This window comes from Dermacentor andersoni, chromosome 1 (genome assembly GCF_023375885.2).
Source record: "Dermacentor andersoni chromosome 1, qqDerAnde1_hic_scaffold, whole genome shotgun sequence".
Lineage (NCBI taxonomy): Eukaryota > Metazoa > Arthropoda > Arachnida > Ixodida > Ixodidae > Dermacentor > Dermacentor andersoni.
In genome coordinates this window covers 160,523,010-160,543,092 of record NC_092814.1, presented here as the reverse complement: position 1 = coordinate 160,543,092, position 20,083 = coordinate 160,523,010, and positions in this window count along the sequence as shown.

The following is a 20,083-nucleotide window of genomic DNA, read 5'->3' as shown; positions in this document are numbered from 1 at the left end:
GTTTTCCAGAGTATTCTTTGCGACGCGGGAGACGGTGCGTCTCCGCATAGTTTCTTGTGTATTTCTCGCAGCAATGAGAATAACCAAGCGGTTCAAACTTCCCATGTCACTACGTCTACAGCTGCAGAGCTCGCGGCTCTCCGCGACGCGCTTCAAGTGATAAATGCTGAAAGTCCTAGAAAATGGGCAGTCTTCTGTGATTCAAGGCCGGCCTTGCAATGTGTGCAGTCGTTTCTCCGACATGGAACTCACGACCAGCTCACGTGCGAAATCGTGGAACTTGTCCATCACTTAAGAGAAAAAGGCCATATCTCTTTTCAGTGGATACCAGGTCATTGTGGTATCATTGGAAATGATGACGCCGATAAGGCAGCTCGGACGTCAAACCAAGAAGACCGCTGCGTACCCATTCTTCTCTCAAGGACTGACGCTGCGAGACAACTTAGCATTCTAGCACGCGCGATCTCCTTAGCCGAGTGGAATACTGTACATACAAGGCGCACAAGACTGCACAGACTAAGCCCGTCACTTCAACTCAGACCTCCAGCTGGTCTGCACCGACGTGAAGCGTCTCTTCTGTGTTGGTTATGGCTTGGAGTTGCCTTCACAAATGCCTACTCAGCACTAATTGGAATGGCTGATAGTCCTGCATGTGATGTTTGCGGATGCGAGGAGAACATTGACCACTTAGTGTGCCATTGTCCTCAATTTCAAGCACAAAGACAATCTTTCTCCAACACATTGAGGAAATTAGATGATCGTCCCCTGAGTGAACAGACAGTACTAGAGCACCGTCCCGACCGATCATCGGCTCAGAAGGCAGTGAAGGCACTTTTGTGTTTTCTCAGAACTTCTGGTTTGCGCGAGCGGCTTTAACTCAAGTGCTGTCCGTACACGTGTCTACACCTTCTCTCTCCCTTCTCTCTCTTCCACTTCTCCCATCCCCCAGCGTAGGGTAGCCAACCAGACTATTGACGTGTTAACATCCCTGTCTTCCTGTATTCCTCCCTCTCTCTCTCTCTCTCTCTCGCAGGAGGTGTTCTGATCCGGCGTGGTTGTGGATAAGACTGTGGAGATGTTGCTTCTGTTTCGTTTTGGTGGGTTCTGTGACCAGGAGCGTGCGTAGGAGGCGCAGGTCCTCTTCGCGCTCAGAGTCCCCTATAGCTTGTCACAGAAAACGTGCCAGTTCTGCCTGACCAGGTGGTCCGCATAGTCTTTAGCCTGCTTGGTAAGGAGAGCGATGCGTGTTTTTAGCTTTCTGTTAAGCTTTTGCCGCTTACATCTCTTTAGGAGGCCACTTCTGGCCTCCCAGAGATGGAGGAGGTGCGCGTCAACCGCGGGTGTATCGGCATCGAGTTGTATGATCTTGGTGTGACGTTCTGCTGTGTCTAATACATTTTTGAGCCACTCATCAATGTCAGTTATGCTTGCTCCGGAATCTAGCTTGTCCCTAAAGGATTTCCAGTCCGTTGGCCGTGCAATTCCGGTCTTGGTCTGTCTACGGGTGTGTGCTACATCTAATTGGCGGATATGATGATCGCTACTTAAGGTTTCCTGGAGTATTCTCCACTCTGCGAAGGAAGACGAAGAAGTGGCTCTTGTGTGGAACCCCGTTTTCTACTGTTCTCATTTTGCGAGTATTTTTGCGTGTTTTCGGGAGGCGCCGCTTCCGAGACCTTCGGCGATGGAAGCGGAGTCAGCTAGACGTCCAGAGGAGACCGACGTCACAGCGTCGAGCGCTCCGAGGAAGCGCAATCATCTGATGAGCGACACAGGCAGCGAGGACACCCTGCTGTACTACTCTGCTTCAGAAGAAGATCTGTCGGATGACGGCGATTACTTGACAGTTGTGAGGCAAAAAGGAAAGAGGAGAATCGTCACTGCCTCCTCGTCTTCAACAAGGACGACGGCGGCAGCAAAGGCCCATGACACGGCTCATACCATCCTCTTCTTACCCGTGACGCCGACCGACAACCTGAATCGGCTAAACAGGCAAGCCGTATCTGTAACACTAGAGGCTGTTGTTCCAAATGAGATCACGGATATGAGAGTTAACACCCGTAAGAACATTCTCGCGGTTGATGTCAAGAACAGAGCAGCATTGGATATCTTGAGTACAGTGAAAATGCTGGGCAAGATAAATGTTCGCACCATAATACCACAGGACAGCAATACTATATCAGGTGTGATTTATGATGTCGATGAGTCAATCGACGACAACGATCTGCCTATTTTGGTCAAACCCGCCACAGCAGATGTTCCTATTATTGAAATCCGTCGCCTAGGAGATTCACGCTGTGTGAGGATAACTTTCAAGGGAGGTAGCTTGCCGTCCCACGTGAAAGTTGGATTTTTTCGTCATCCAGTGCGACCGTTCGTTCCAAGACCACTTCAGTGTCGTAATTGTTTGAAGATCGGGCATGTCAGCGGCATATGCAAAAATTCGACCGTGTGCGCGAGATGTTCTGAGCAGCACAGTGCAGATGCTTGCCGTGCGACTCACTTCAAATGTGCCAATTGCTCCGGTCCCCATGAAGCATCGTCGAAAGACTGCCCGAGACACAAGACAGAGCGGAAAGTCCTCAAACAAATGGTGAGAGACAACTCAACTCACAGAGCGGCCGCCGCCAAAGTACGACGGCGTAGTGTCCGCCGTCACCGTAAACGATCCTCGTCTACTAGAAATGCTGATACCGTCGCAAGACAGCCGATACTTCCTGAGGCTGGTGCTCCCAAGGCGCTCACCCACACTAACAACACGGTGTCTGATGACGCAGTGAATACCTCTACTGCAAACGACTGGCCTGCACTTCCGACATTAAGTCCTCCAGCCCAACAAAGGTCGACGGTGGACTACCGACGAACCAATGAGGGCACAGATCACGTGCGAGGTCAAGACAAGCAAGTAATCGCCATAATAAGATCTCTAATGAATGTCATTCGCGTGTTGTTAAACGACATGCAGACGCCATCTGCTCGAGGTGCACTACAAGTGCTGGACGGCCTGGATCCGGTTCTTGCGAGCCTCGAGTAGCAAGCACAATGGCTCTACCACATCAGCCGTTCTTCAGACAAGTCAAGGAAGCATCTATTATGCAATGGAATGCCCGTGGCCTGAAATCCCGCAGTGATTTTCGCCATTACGTTTTCACCAATCGATTCCCCATTGTTGTCGTCTGTGAACCGAAGCTACAGACACCCGTCCGGATCTCAGGCTATGAACCTCATGTGTCATCGACTTGTACTGACATTAGCAAAGTGACCATCTACATACGGTGTGAATTGACTTATGTTGTTCATCCAGTGCGGCCACATGACACTAATCAGTATGTGTGTTTGACTGTGAAACAACAAAACCTTGCGTTTACTTTAGTGGGCGCTTACCTTTCTCCATCAAGTCGTTTTGATAGGCAGAGACTGAGTGACATTATAGATGCGACACCTGGTCCATGGATTGTTGTTGGGGACTTCAACGCGCATCATTCACTTTGGGGAAGCAACAAGATAAATTCGAAAGGAAGAAACCTCGTGTCCTTTGCTTGCGACCATGAACTTTGTTGTCTAAATGATGGCAGTCCCACGTTTCTGCGCGGCCGGACATACAGTAGTTGTTTAGACTTAGCATTTGTTTCGCGATGCCTCACTCGCTGCGTCCATTGGTTCGCAGATATAGAAACCCACGGAAGCGACCACATTCCTACCTACCTGCAGATAAAAGGCCTCACCAAATCCGTTCCATCAAATTTTAAACAAACAATAGATTGGCCCGTGTTTAAATCCCGTATGGAAGACGCATGCCACGAAGGCATTTCGTCCACACTAGAATTTGAGATCGCCAAGGCTATGCAGGATGCTATGCGCTCATTTCGGCCATTAGAAAAATACACAGATTTTGATTCGGAAATACAGAGCCTCCGTGCAATCCGCCGGCGAGCGGAGCGACGGTACCGACGGACTAAATCACTCTACGACCTTAGAGAGGCCAGACGCATTCAAAAGAAATTTCAGCGTCGTCTTGCAGTACTGCACAATCAACGCTGGAAGTCGTTTTGTGAGTCTCTCGACCCACGTAAACCTCTGTCGGTTGTCTGGAGAACAATCCGTGGTCTTCGAACAGCTCCTCAACAGCGTCGTCCATTTAAGTCTCTAGCCCTACATCAAGGACGCCGAGAAGTCGAGGTGGCCGAAGATTACTGCGCAAGGATCGCGGGTCCGGCGCTCACGTATTCACCTTGCGCACCTATTCCCATTGTGCCCCCTTGCTCCCGGGATCCTCGTATGGACGCTGCTTTCTCCATCGAAGAACTGGAGGCCGCACTTGCTGGTTGCAGGCGATCTTCGTCACCAGGACACGATGGCATCACATACTCTGCGCTTGTAAACCTTGGTCAAGAGGCCAGAGATGCCCTTCTTGGCCTATACAACGCATCATGGCGTGACGGCTTGGTCCCTACAACGTGGAAATCCAGCCGGCTTGTTCCACTCCTCAAGGCTGGCAAATCCCCGTTGGAATTGTCATCTTACCGTCCAATAGCACTGGCCAGCTGTGTCGGCAAGGTAATGGAAAGAATGATACTTGCACGGCTAGAATGGTACTTGGAATTCTACAACGTCTATCCAGAGGTAATGGCTGGTTTTCGACGTGGCCGCTCGTCAATAGATAGCGTTATCGACCTGGTAACATACGTACAACACCAGAAACATCTGAAACGAATCACTGCGGCCCTATTCCTTGATGTTAAAGGTGCGTACGACAATGTGGATCATCAGGCAATTCTGGACGCCTTAGAAGCTGTAGGGATTGGTGGACGCACCTTTCGCTGGATATGCAACTATTTGCATGGAAGATCTTTCTTTATTTTGACTGAAGACGGACCAACGCCATCTAGCTATACCAGTCGTGGTGTACCGCAAGGCGGAGTACTCAGCCCTACCCTTTTCAACCTGGTGCTCGTTGGTCTCGCTGATTCGTTACCGCAAACTGTACAGCTCTCCGTATATGCAGACGACATTTGCATATGGGCTTCAGGCGTGACACGTGTACAAGTCCGCGCACGACTTCAGAAAGCCTCAACGGCTGTGTCAAGATACCTAAGAAGACAAGGCCTGGAGCTTTCTGCTGAGAAATGTCCCCGTATGCTTTGTCCCCGTATGCTTTGCGGATTAATGACCAACTCATACGATATAGACGAACGCACCGATTTCTTGGCGTCATCATTGATAGAGACTTGTCTTGGAGCCCTCACATCTCGTACATGACGAAGCGTTTGGCCGCCATTGTGGACCTTCTTGCATTTCTCGGCGGGAAGTCCTGGGGCGCAACAGTACCGTCAATGTTGCAACTATATCAAGCACTGTTCTTGGGCTTCCTGCGGTACAGCTTACCTGTAATAGGTAATACTTGTGCTACGAATATTCGCAAACTCCAGAGCGTGCAAGCCCAAGCACTCAGGACTTGTCTCGGTCTTCCCAAAACAACGTCATCGATTGCGACAGTGGCCATAGCCAGAGACGCGCCTTTGACAGTCTACATTGATACAGATGTCCTGAGAGCGCACATCCGACACCTGACTCGGATTCCCTCACACCATCTTGCTTGCTTGCCAGCAAAAAGGCCACTTTCAACTTTTGCTAAAACTATTGTAAGACATCAGTCGTACTTGCCATCAGAATTTACGCCCGCTTCACGATTGTCAGATCCATTGTGGTGTCTGCACCGGCCGCAAGTGCAACTGACAATTCCAGGAGTCAGAAAGAAAGCTGGAGCGCCATTACAAGCTTTGAAGCAAGCAACATTGGAGCACATTCACAACGTGCACAGATTCCGGAAACATATATACACAGATGGCTCAGTAAAACTCAACAGCGCTGCTGCTGCAGTCATCATCCCGGCACAATCTGAGGAAATCAAATTAAGAACTTCATGTGTGACCACATCGACGGGTGCAGAACTCGCGGCGCTCCGTGCTGCACTTGATTTCATTAAGCAGAAACCACCGCAACAATGGACAGTCTTCAGTGACTCCAAGGCAGCCCTTCAGTGCATACGAAGCCCAATGTGCCACGGACCCAATGAACAACTGGCCTCAGAAATTCGGCACATATATCATCAAAGCTATGATAAGGGTCACAACATAATCTTTCAGTGGCTTCCAGGACACTGTAACATCAGCGGGAATGACCAAGCCGACGAAGCCGCCCGATCGGCACATGAAAGTGGTCAACGAGTTTTCATTCCGCTTTCGCGAACAGACGCTGCGGCTGGGCTGCGATTGATGTCCCGTGAGTGTACTTTGCCCCTGTGGGACTCAAATGTTTTCACCATGTGTCGGTTGCGTTCGTTGTCTCCGGACATACGGATGCACCTCCCGCCTAGATTACCACGACGTGAACAGACCATGCTTTACCGTCTGTGGCTAGGCGTTGCCTTTACAAACGCCTATGCTTTCCTCATAGGAATGGCTAACAGCCCCACGTGCGACACATGTAACATCGACGAGACGCTCGCACACATTATCTGTGTCTGCCCGCGATACAGTGCTGAGAGACAAGTGATGTGCAGGGTACTGGACCAGCTGGACAATCGTCCACTTTCAGAACTAAAAGCTTTAGGCCAATGCTCCGAAAGAACATCCGCGTTGAAGGCCTTACTCGCGCTATTAACGTTCTTGCGGTCTACGGGGCTTCACGACAGACTCTAAGAATGCCGCCCCCTACCGTTCTGTAGTGTACGCGCTTTGTTCGTGCTTGTCTCCCTTTCTTTCTATCTCCCCCTTCCACTCTATTTCTCTTTTTATCCCTCTTAACCCTTCCCCCTGCGCAGGGTAGCCAACCGGAACTACCTCTGGTTAACCTCCCTGCCTTTCTCTGCATTATTTTCTCTCTCTCTCTCCACTCTGCCCAGGGGGCGTCTGCATTAAAGGTAAGATCGGGGTTTGTGTCCCTGGAGACGCTGTTTCCAATTCTCGTGGTCTGGAGAGGATCATTCCGGAGGGTGAGTCTGTGTTGCTGGGCGGCAACCTGCGCTTTAGCACCCTTCTTTGTGGTGGTATGATATCCCCATGCCGTGTGCGAGGTGTTGAAGTCCCCCATTATGACGAGTTAGTGTCCATTCGTGGATTTCCTGATTTCTCCTACAAAGTGATCGAAGTCCAGTAGCTGGTCGCGAGGCCGGCCGTACACGTTGTCCAGTAAAGGCGGGCTGTACACACTGGCCACGAATACGCTTTTCTGTGTCTTTCGTTCCGGTAAAGCCTCGATTAAGGTATGTTCTCTCTGGGTGTTTTCTATGTCGTGTTTTTGGGCTGTGAGAGTTTTCTTCACCAATATGGCAGTGCGTCGGGTTTGTGCATATATGACGCATCCTTGCAGTCGGACGTTCTGCGTGTTGGTTTCCTGTAGTGCCATGACGTCAGGTTGATTCAGCTTGACGAATTCCTGCAGGTTGGCGTGCCTAGGGTGGTACGATCGACAGTTCCACAGCCATATGCGTATAGTTGAATGCTGGTTCTTTGCCTTGTGGTTAGGGGTCGCCATAGTCTATAGATTCGAATTTGCGTCGGTGATCGCGAGTGGGCGAGAGCGAGCGAGAGTCGCTGTAGCTGTTCGCCCACGCCTTCTTCCGAGTCGTGGGGGGCGAATTGTCGAAGTGTGCCTTGGTGATGTAGTTGTTCTTTACGTGCGCAATAAAATTGTTGAGCTGTGGTGCGATCCCATCGATTTTGGCGTTTAACGTGGTGATCTTGTTTTCGAAGGTTGCGGCTGTTTTTTCGACTGCTGACTGGACATTTTTTTCCACTGTGGCGTGAATGTTCTTCATAAAGGCTTCTTGAAATATCAGGCACCTTGCATCTACTATGGCTTCAACGTCGGCCTTGGTCAACGTCGTTCCCGACTGTCGTTCCCGACTGTTGTTCCCGACTGTCGTTCCCGATGTTCCCAACATGGAGATGCGCCCCCCGCGGCAGGGAGTCGAGCCCGTTACCTCGAGCTCAGTAGCAGAACAGCATAGCTACTGAGTGCGTGGGAACTTGCCTATGGAGGCTCATCCATTCACACGCAATATACAGGGTGATCATGTTTAAGTTCTATGGAGTTTTCAAAAATCGTCTGTATTAGATAGCCTAATTCTTGTCCTTGAGCTGGATTAATTGATGAAGAGGAAATTACTAGCAGAGACACGAAAGCGCATATTCATCTGATTAATAAGAATACACTAATTAACTTTTTAATTACTTTACGGCACATATTGCTATTTACGAATTGTAGCCGGTGAGCTTGAAAGACGCATCCACTTGAAATTAGTTTCCAGGATAACACCAGTTTCGAGATATTGTTTCCCAAAGTGTGGAAAGAAATTACATGGGCGATCCAGTTACTTTTGGGCTTCAATGCATAAAAGAGCGTTGTGTGAAAAAGTAAGTGCAACAACAGTGCATTTTTAGGGCAAGTTTGATGGCGCATATCTCCAATTTTGGAATTCTGGAATTTCATTCCAAGCCTAGCGAACTCGCCGGTTACAATTCGTAAATTGAAATATTTGCCGCAAGGTCATTCATTGAAAATATAATTAGTGGAGTTTTGTTAAATATTTGAATATGTGTTTCGTTTTTTTGTGCAAGTAATTTATGTCTCTCCGAATAATCAAGCTCAAGGACTATAATTATGTTATCCAGCTGCAACAGGCTATCTTTAAAGCTTTAAGTGATCACCCTGTATATGTTCAAGTGAAAGCATAATGAAACCATATATACGGAATTCTAAAGGGTAATGTACGGGTTGTACAGCCATCAAAGAATTTAGCAAACTGGTATTAAAGAGGAATATTACGCTGGCATTAGTAAGGCACCCTTCTGTAAAAGCAAAATCGACACTCTTACCGTCAGAGGAGGCTTGGTAATTCAGAAAAGGCACCGTAACGGGAGACGGGTAGCGACGGCGCCCCGAAGGTTTGACACCAGTTCGCCCTGAAGTCTTGAATTTTGACTGTCTACTCAGGTCTAGTTGTTTGTTTATCGCTAAAGAAGGATACATTCCATTCTAAAGGAACCAAGGGTTCAACCAGGCAAGTCTCCTGAACATTACTTTAGGACAAAAGCCCTAATAGGAGAAAATATTTCAAATTCGTGACGTCACACTAATGTACTGGCGGTGAGCTCATTTCTGGCGCCAACGTGAAAAGAAGTCAGTTTGTATTTCATTTTGTCCACTTTCATTCTGTCAAGCATTTATCGCCAAATGAATGGCGAATTCTTTACCAGTCTGAGCAGATTTAATGTTGCTCTTTAGACTGTTCCAATACTTGACATTGACGGTTAAATAGACAACTGAGCAGATAGCGGCCAATTCTAAGTCTCGTCCCAATTCTGACGAAGCTCGCAAAAAAATGTCACAGTTTCGCCCGAAAGGAGAAGCATCGATTGCGATAGCAAATTAGGCATATTTCATCACCATCATCATCATCATCATCAGCTTATAGAAAACAAAACATCGCATGCGGCAGCAATCATCGGCGTATCGACGGCAGTCTCAGTGGAGTGAGGAACAGGAAGACGACGCTGTTCGATCTGTTGTCACCTCAGCTCTGTAATTTTTGCATAGGTTTTGCTATTCATTAAGTGAGTTATTTATATCCTTGGAAGACGGCCGCATCTTTAAGGCGGTACTGTCCCTATGGGAAAGGTACGGCTGCTCCGGCGCCGGCATCTCTAAAGGGACAGCGCCATCTGAAGGAAGCCAGCGTGGCGGAGGCGGCCATGGCGTCGCAAGGTGTGGAGCTGCCAGACATCAGGGACGATAAGCAGTCCAGTGCGTCATCATCGCTCAGTGGGGACGACACAACTATCGTCGACCCTGACGAGGAAGTGGCTGATATGGCGGAAGTGGACAGCGACGGCTTCAAGGTGTTGAGTCATCGGAAGCAAAGAACGGTCGGAATTCCAGTGGTAGTTTTGCCAACAGAGAAAGGTGTTGATTTGAGAGAGCGGATCCCTATCAGGCTCTTCGAAGCCATTAAAGTACTGCTGGGATCTGCCCCGATTCGCAGCCGCTTCACAACGCAAGGTGCTCTTTATTTAGATATTGCAACGGAAGAGCAAGTTGACATTCTTCTCCGGTGCTCTCAGATTCGTGACATAAGAGTTAAAGCCCGGCTGCCCCACTCCTACATGACTAACACATGTGTTATTAGGGGAGTACCAGTGTGGTATTCGGAAAACGACCTTCTTGACTACTTGAAACCGCAAGGTGTTCTGCACGTGAAACGTCTGATGCGCCGGGTGGAGACTCAAGAAAAAGAACGGGCAGCGAAACCTACTAACTCTGTTGTGATAACGTTTGCTCCCAACACCGAGCGCCCCGAAAAAATTGACCTCGGTTTTACCAAGCATGCAGTCAAAGAATTCGTTGAACCTCCTCCCCGATGTTTTAGGTGCCAACGCTTTGGGCATGTAGCCAAAGTTTGCATCAAAGATCAACGTTGCAAACGATGTGGTGGCGCCCACGATTACAAAGCCTGCAAGGCAGATTTTGCTTGCGCTAATTGTGGTGGTGACCATCCAGCGAGTTTCGGTGGCTGCCCCTTCCGTGTAAGCGCCTTACACCGCCGAGTGTCCTTCATTAGTGGTCCTAAACCACAACCTACTGAGAAGCGGATACCTGGAAGTGACGAGTTCCCGACGTTAGATTCGGAAGTTCGTAGGGTGGTAACAAGCAACGTCAGTGAGCGACCTGAGCCTAGCAAGACGGCAAAGTCCTCTGTGGGTGAACCGGTTGTTCGATCTGCTGCAGCAAAAAGTGTCCAAGTTCCTCAGCGACCAGATCAGAGCCAGACTCGACAACATGGAGGACATTCTCTCGCCTCAAAAGAGATGAAGAAACCAGCTGCAGTGGCCAAGAGTGGGTCCCAGTAGGCAACTTTTGTTGAAGTTGTGAGGCAGTGCGTACAGCAAAATAAGGAGCTCAAAAATCAGGACCTGTACGACCTTCTGCGAGTTTTGTTTAAAGTACTGCGTTCATATGTTCAAGCGATGCAGACTGGCACCCTGAAGAACTTTCCACAGCTCGTTCTTTCCTTTGAGTCCATGATTACCACCTTCGCAGCGACCTTTACCTTATAATATGGCTAGTCTTCTTCAACCTCGTGCAACTAAAAATCACCGAAAAGTGCCGTTTATTATGCAATGGAACTGCGCTGGGATTATAAGTCGATTAGCAGAACTTAAATTATTTCTGAAAGATACGTGTGTTCCAGTTTCGGCCCTCTCGGAGGCTGGCCTACCAAGCGGGAGATCTTTGACTGGATATGTCGCCCATAAGAATTGCAGCGTAAAGTCATTTCCCGCGGGAAGTGCCGCCCTTTACATACGAAGAGAGATTCCTCATGTGGCTTTGAACGTCACCGATCCTTGCGCCGATAGTCTTGAGGTAGTGGCTGTGAGGATACGGCTTGGCTTCCGAACGCTTTTTGTTGCATCCGTATACGTGTCTGCGCGGAAGAAGGTAGCAATGGACTTGTTTCTCCAGCAGCTTTGTGACCGTTGCCCAGCGCCCCGAATTATCTGCGGGGACTTCAACGCCCATCACTCTGTCTGGGGTGACAGGAACACAGATTCCCGCGGACGCAAACTGGTAGAAGTTATCGACAGTTTGGACCTGTGCGTGGCCAATGACGGAAGTCCCACTTTCTTCCAGCCTCCAGCCTCAGCCACATCTATAGACCTAACCTTGCATTCACCTGACGTCCGAGTGAAGTGGTCAACTGCACCTGACCGCATGGGAAGTGATCACTATCCAATTTTAGTGTTTACTGCCGACTTCCATATGCGCGGCTCTAAAATTAGCCATGTTGTTAATTGGGACAAATACAGGGAGCAACTTGCATGTGTTTCTGGTGATGTGATAGACAAAATGATTTCTGGTAAGATGGCTGCTACCACAGCGATCAAGTTGTCTAATCATTTTCCGACTCCGGATTTAAAACTCAGGAACCTTTGCGCAGCGCGCAGAAGGGCGGAGCGACAACTGATGCGGAAGATGGACGACAGATCCTTGAAGACGACCTTCAATAGGCTTAACTCTGCCATTCCACGCCATACGAACAAGCTCTGTAGGTCGCAGTGGGCGTCCTTCTGCGCTAGCTTGACGGTTTTCTCACCGATGACGAGAATTTGGCGAGTCATTGGCAGTCTTGCTGGTGATTCTCGTCCTAGTAAACCTTTCGAAGCGCTTGCACTGCGCAAGCAGAAACCTCTCGTGTGCTTGGCAGAGGAATTTGCAGATGCATTTGTAAGTGCAAGTTCAGGAATTCATCCCTGCGCTCTGCCTGCCACCTCTACGTCTGTGATGGACGCCCCGTTTACACTTCGAGAGCTACAGACAGCACTCAGCAGCCTGCGGCGTCGATGTGCACCAGGTCCTGACGGCATCACCAACCAGATGATGCAGAACCTACCTCTGGAACACCGGAAGATGCTCCTAAGCTATCTCAATCGAGTGTGGGAGACTGGTGACGTTCCTCTTTCATGGAAGGTGGCTTGTGTTGTCCCATTGCTGAAGTCCGGCAAAGAAATGACAGACTTGGCCTCGTATCGTCCTGTATCACTGACGTCGTGCGTAGCTAAGCTCACGGAGAAGCTGGAAAGTAAGCGTTTATCTTGGTGGCTCGAAGATAGAAAGGCTCTGCCAACATGCATGACTGGATTCCGAACAGGTTTAAGCGCGCAAGATAGCGTCTTGGACTTGATAAGCCATATTGAACATCATAGAGCTTTCGGCCTTTCAACACTAGTTATTTTCCTAGACGTATCAAAGGCTTATGATAGCGTCCTTCAGAGCTCAATACTAAATAGTTTGCGGGCCATGGGCGTACAGGGCTGTCTTCTGCGATTCATTCACTCATTTATCAGTGATCGTAAAATTCAAGTGTGGTTAGGAAGTACCACAAGTACCGAAAGGACGGTATCGCGTGGTGTGCCTCAGGGAAGTGTTCTTTCCCCAACGCTCTTTAACGTTGTAATGGCTGGTCTTCCCGCTGAAGTGCAAAAACATTGCAGGCATGTCCATATGTCGATATACGCGGACGACATTTGTCTTTGGTTAACCGGATATCAACACAAGCGTTTAGCTCTGATAGCTCGACAGGCATTACTTTCAGTTCAAAATTACCTTCAAGGTGTTGGGTTGACTCTCTCGGTGGAAAAATCTGGCTTCATCATGTTTCCAGGTAGAGGAAGAAGGTATGCGCTGCTGAAGATAGACCTTGATCAATCTTGGCTTCGACAATTGAAACACAAGCGATTTTTGGGCGTCATTATTGACTACCGCCTACAGTGGCGACGAGCTGTGGACTCGGTCGTGACATCGATATCTTCGCGTCTCAATGTGATCCGTAGAGTTGCAAGTGAGCAATGGGGAAATCACCCTTCTTCAATGATCAGGTTGCACGATGCACTAGTGACAAGTCGAATAATGTATCAGCTCCCTTTAATTTCCCCCTCGATATCACAGCTGGAACGACTTGAGGTTCTGCACAGAAAGGGCCTAAGAAGGGCTCTTGGCGTTCTGCAGACTGCTTCTAACAATGCAGTACTTTATGAATCTCTATCGAGACCTCTTAGCCTAGTCGCTTCACAAAGGTTATTGATGCAAATTGGCCGCCTCAAACAGACGGCAGCCGGCCGAGCCCTTCTACAGCGCCTTCGAAAGAGATCTGAGTCCCGAGCGTACTTGGCACTAAATACTCTTGGGTACCTGGGTCTTGACGCTAGAGGTCGAACTAAGAGGTTGAAACCACCTTGGTCATTCGCGAGCCTCGATTGTTCGTTGACAATTCCTCAAGTACGCGCTAAGCGGAGTTCTCCTCTGGCGGCAACGCGTTCGCTGGTACTGGAACATCTTGAGTCTGAATATGCACGTCATCTTCAAATCTTCACTGATGGCTCTGTGGACAAGGTCAAAGGATCTAGTGCAGCTGCTTTTCACATTCCCTCTTTGAAGTATGATTGGTCTGTTCGCTTCACTGCAGTTGTGTCCTCCACAACGGCCGAAAGCGTTGCCATTTAGGCAGCTCTAAAGAAACTACGGTTTTGTACGCCTCAACCTGTTGTCATTATTACAGATTCAAAATCTGCCCTTCAAAGGTTAGAGCACGGGTTCCCTAGTGATGCCTTATGTCTTAGCTCCCTACGCTCGGTGCACAATCTCCATATCAAAGGCTTCTCCATACGTTTCCAATGGGTGCCCTCGCACATAGGTATCATAGGCAACGAGATGGCGGACAGCCTCGCCCATAGAGCGCTGTCTGGGAATCCATTGAGAAGAGTGCCTCAAGACGGCGACAGACTCTTCAGAGAAGCGGTGTTGTGCCACTTCACTTCTTTGTGGAGCTCACCTCACAAGCCTTGTGTGATCAAGGGTCTCAAAAGACACCAAGCCACCTTACTGCTCCGCATTCGCACGAGCTCTGCTCGTACGCCTGCGTGGATGTATAGGACTGGCCTGGCGTTATCACCATTATGTTCAACGTGTGGTGTGTGCGGTGACATAGAACATTACCTAATGTGCTGTACTGTGTATAACGCGGAAAGGAGGGTGTTATTCGGGTCCCTCAAGAAGACAGGAGTTCCTCACAGCTCTCTTCAGGACATTGTTTTCCCGCGCGGTAACCGGTTGTGTAGGAAGGAGGTCTCTCGCCTTCTTTTAAATTACCTACAGGACACGGATTTGGCCTCCGCATGGTGAACTGAGGAGTGACCATTTGTAATTGTGAGGTCTGTTTTTGATTATGTGATTTATTTATTTTAAGTGTCGCTACGGTGGAGCAATTACCGGCAGCAACTGCAAGGCTAATCCCACCAGTAGCCTACAACAACTCAACTCAACTCAACTCAACTCAGCAGTCTCAGTTTCTACTGTATCCTATGATGGCACAAAATGCAAGGTAATGCTCCAGCACGCAGGAGATGAGGCACCGAAGGTTCCTTATTCACATTTAGAGACAAGTGATTGATAATATAGAATATCGGCTATCCCCGCTTTCTCTCTGATCCACACCTCTCTCGTCGTGTCTCTTACATCACGCCTAACATTTTTCGTTCCAAGGCTCTTTGCGCGGTCCTTAACTTGTTCTCAAGCTTCTTCGGTAACCTCCAAGCTTATTTCTGCATAATTAGGTATCACGTCTATATTGACTTGCAAAAAAACAACAAGAAAACTCCATCTTATCAAAAGACAAAGAATCAGTTTTAAACACAACATTACGAATTGTCGTTAAAAACTGGGCGAATAGCTTCTCAACATCTTTAGAGCCTGGTTGCAAACAAGCTTTCCAATAATGAATGACACGTTGTGTGGAATATAGCTGTACAAATACTCTAAATAAATAGCTGTGGTGAAAAAATAAATAAATACACAAGTTGTAAAAACATGCATGTAGGAAAGCCAGCTGCAAGAAAAACATCTCTGGTCGTAGCGTAAAATACTAGAATGCTACATGACTAGACCGATTAGACTATAAAAACATCAATTGACAGCCTACAAGCAATACTCGGAGGTTGTCACGTAGGCTTCCGCCGCTAATTGAAAACAAAACTGGCACTATCCATTTTGTTTCTGCATTGCTTTGAAAACTTTAGTCGTTGTTTCACTTCTAGTAAGTTGCGAGACCTATTTAGCAGAATAAAAACAGTGACAACACGTTAACAGTTGGGTACTGCGAAATATTTGGTTAGATATAAATATTCTAATATACCAAATAGTTCCTTTTCTAATACGCATACGACTAGTTAATGTGTTGGTATCAAACCTTCGCATATTCTCCCATTCCTCTTTTCACGTCTCTTGCTTTGCGTTTCCTGTTTTAATATTCAAAGGAGTTGCATGTCTTGGGTGTTAATATAATTCTTAGTTGCAGTTTTTAAAGGCAGTCCGGCTGCAAGAAAGGAAACGGGAGGCGAGGGGGGGGATGCTTACGTCAGCTTCAAATAATTTCGCAGGCTTGTGTAAATATCGCTATAAACCTCGGTGAAAACGGGCTTGATTGATTGAGGTTCTTCAGCAGTACCACCGCTAGTAGATCTCACTTGTACATTGTAGTCCAACGAAAAAAAAAAAATGTTGCTTGCGAGATCTTGTATTTATACATGTACTTTACCCTCATTTTGCGCGTTTCTTGTGTCCAAAGTGTAGATTCAACACCAATTTAAACTTTCGAGACGGCTTTCGAGTAAGCCGCTGGAGTGGCTCGGATGTTCAAGAATCCTACAGATATAGCCCGCGAACGAGGGGCATATATAAAGAAGTGGACGAGGAAAGCAATGTGTCTTGTTAGTGGTGCCGCTGGCTTTACTCGTATATAGATCGATCAGGTGATTAGCCCAGCTTCAGGTTCTCGAACTCACTTAGAAATGCGGCGAAAGAGCTTGTGAACCTAATTTATAATTCGAAATAATGAAATTGCAGCAGTGAAATTTGTACAATTTGAATATGCAGGGTGTCCCACATAACTTGAGCCAAGAATTTAAAAATGAAAGGTGCGTCGGAAGCGAATTGAACCGAACGCATACTATTCGCAACAGCCTATAGTATTTCAGACAATTTTTTGTTATTCCCATAACCCACTAATTAAGTTTAATTACCCAGCTTTTTAATTATTGGCTGATGACCCCAAGTATGATAAGCAGATTTGTAGAGCACATTCAGAAACCACCGATCGAGTTGTTTTCTTTACGATAGGTCTTACGTAGTCCTTTTTTCCTGGTTGCAAAGAAAGCTTCGATTGGTCTCCTCCATCTTCGAGCACTCTGAGGCGCTCCGAGCCCTGTCGTCGGAGCAGTCGCCGAGATTGAGAGCGTTTCCCGCAACGTCATCACAGCATCGTTGTTTGCGACGGTCCACCGTAACCTAGGAGACCTAGGCTAGTGCATGCTGGCGTTTCGACGAACGCTCATCCCACCTGTTCCCATCCCGCCTGTTTACGTTGGCAGTAATCCTGTAATTATGCGTCTGCCATTTCCTCCTCCGAGAGCGAGTACCACGTTCGGCTTGCGCGCTTGTCCTCTACCTCTGCGTTCATGGAACGCCGGATCTGCCCGACTCTGCTCCGGGGGATGGAGGCGACCAGTCGAAGATACCATTAGTTAGCGTAGAAGCGAGAGGCAGCACAAAGGTCAATTCGCTCGCTGCTGCGGGCCCTATCTTGATAGTGAGCGTCTTACGTGACGGACAGACGGATGGGTTTGGTCGTTGGGTAGGCACAGAAATGCTTACGCATTAAAAATGGAAGATATTGTGAGATCAACGGAAGTAGCTCGAAATATTTGTGTTCATCCACAGAACCGTGCCGGAACTTTTTTACCTTTTATTTGAGAAAGAGAGATCACAGAGATAAGGAGCACCTGCTCGTGGATAAGAGAATGCTCTTAGATCAGGTTGCTCGGATGAATATACCCCTTCGAATTTATTCGTCGTACCATAACCGACTGTCTAAATTTCTGAAACATCCCTACCTGTTATTATAACTATGTGGTCACTGGAGACCTCATACTGCTTCGAGTTTAGGATTGGCTTCGGAAACGCATAAAATAAGTTTCCATAGCCTTTAATTCTTTGCTTTTAAGAGAGCTAAATTGTGGTGCTGGACAGTCTCTATTCTCCGAACTGGCACTCACTGCTTACAGAAATCAAGACCGTGGCAAGGAATTGCTTCATAGTTAAGGTGTGAGTTCAGGAAATAATATAGATGACGCTAAAGAAAACTAAATTATGGGTTTTGAACTAGAAAAGCTTCACAGTAAGGGTCGCCGTAGTGGAGGGCTCCGGATTAAGTTTGATCACCTGGGGTTCTATAACGTGCACCAAAGTCGAAGCGCACTAACGTTTTTGTATTTCGTGCCCGTCGGAATGCGGCCGCCACAGATGGAAGACGAACCTGTGCCTTCGAGGTCAACGGTGGGTGTATGTTGAAGAAGGCGAAGTAAATATCGGATGGCTATGCCGAAGAATAATACAGGTGTCGCACAGGCATTTTTTATCGGGATCGAGCCCGATCGGGATCGAATTTTTTTCAATCGTGATTGTCTCCTTTGCGCAAACTGCGGAGGGACCAATCACGATCGAGAAATTCGATCCCAATGGGGCTCATTTGAGATCGAAGTTGCCCGTGCGACTGCGTTGTAAGCAATTCTTAAAAGAGAGTGCAGCCGAAGTAGTAAGGCAACTTTGGGGCGGCGCACTATTTGCACTAAAGGACACCAGAAATTGCGCGATAATAGCTGATTAGCTTTTCGATCAACTGTGATTCACAAATTGATATTTTAGTTAATTCTTTTGTGCACGTGCTGCAATTGTGGTATCGAAGCAAGCAATAGCTCAAGGCTCACCCATTTAGTGGGCAATTCGGAACTAGCACCTGAGGCTAAATATATTATAGTCGTAGTAATCTTCCCAGAAAGGCCATCCTTATCTTTTTCCATTGTCGGGCAAAACTATGCGGAATGCTTTTTGTGGGAAATTCTTGGGACGAATTATACTGTGTGCACATGCTTGTTTCTGACGGTTTCGGACGGTTTCTATCCCGCGATAGCAACACGTGCCTTAGAGATTAAATAATGAATTTAGTTAATTAACAGGTAGAAAATGATTATTCCAGATTTCTGACGTCCGCTGGCGTGGATAATGTGTCGTCAAAGAATAACAACCTTTTCTGCTGCATTCTTTTTAAGATTTACTCAAAAGTCTTTCCTTGAACATCTGATATGGGAGGGGATGTAGGCCTGGCGACATGAACCGGATAATTGGTTGAGTATCCTTGTAAAAACGGGTAGCTCGAACCTAACTTCGTTAATAGTGCATGGCTTTAGGAAAGGAGAATATTTCGGGGTGGCGATGCCATCTTTTCGTTGATTGGAGGGTTTTTGAGGTGTTTTAGCTGCATCTTAACTACGCTTTTGTGGAAAACAACTTGCTTTCGAAAAGTAAACAAAACGGCTTCATTCGAAAAGAAAAGTCGGACATACGCATCTTGTCTCCGTGTCGAGATATCTCATCGTTGTTAAAGAAAATGCATTTACTTGATTTTCCCTCGTACATTTGCGTTCAGGTATTTCGTTCTTCGCTAAATGGAGCTTGATAAAATGCGATGCATCTATTTGCGTAAAAAAAAAAGAAGTAAAGGTGACGTTCTAACTAGAAGAGAGAGAGAGAGACAGAGAGAGAGAACAGCGAGTAGAGCAGTTGTGGCTCTCTGAAATGAATTCCGAGAAGATGAGAAATCCGCCTGCTGTATCATGCATTCACCACTGAGTTGACAGTCTAAAATAACATAGCAAGCGCGACGCCTTCTTTTTTACAGCGTCAGCGCGCTCACTACATTACAGACTGTGACCTTATGTTTTGCAAAATTGATTGGTATGATAACGTCTACACAATTTCTGCGTGCGTAGAACTGCCGCAGCCTAAGAACGTTTCCATCCGTACTTTTGGAAACGCTTAGAGTGCGACTATCTGTGTATGTTTGCGTTATTGTTAATGCGTATTTGCGAAAAAAGCAAAAGAAAGTAAATAAAATGCATGAGAGAGAGAGAGAGAGAGTGAGGGAGCGCTAGGCTTTTCTCAGAGATGATGGGGTTTAACGTTCTGCCGCAAGACACAGGCTATGAGATAAGATGCCGTAGTACACGGCTCCGGATTAGTGTTTACCACCTGGGTTTACTAAACGCGCACTCGCTGATCGGTGCACTAACGGGTTTCCATTCCGCCCCCATTCGAATGCAGTTGTCGCGGCCAGGAATCCAACCCGCGGCCTCGTGCTCAGCTGTAGAACGCCATAGCCGCTGAAACGCGCGGTCTGCTTCTCCGAGATGAGGACTTTAAATGCAACAACTATTGAGTATCGCCAGTATTAGATCACCCTGGAATCACCAATTTTTTTTAAAACCTTCCACTCATGCATAGATTACTGCTGATAGATCTGCGGCCAAATGAACAATGTGCAAAATTTTATTGCGATAGCAATTATATGGACATTTCAGGCACATTTATGGAGTCGCCGTCGCCGTGATGTTCCGCACAAAGTCCACGGGCGATA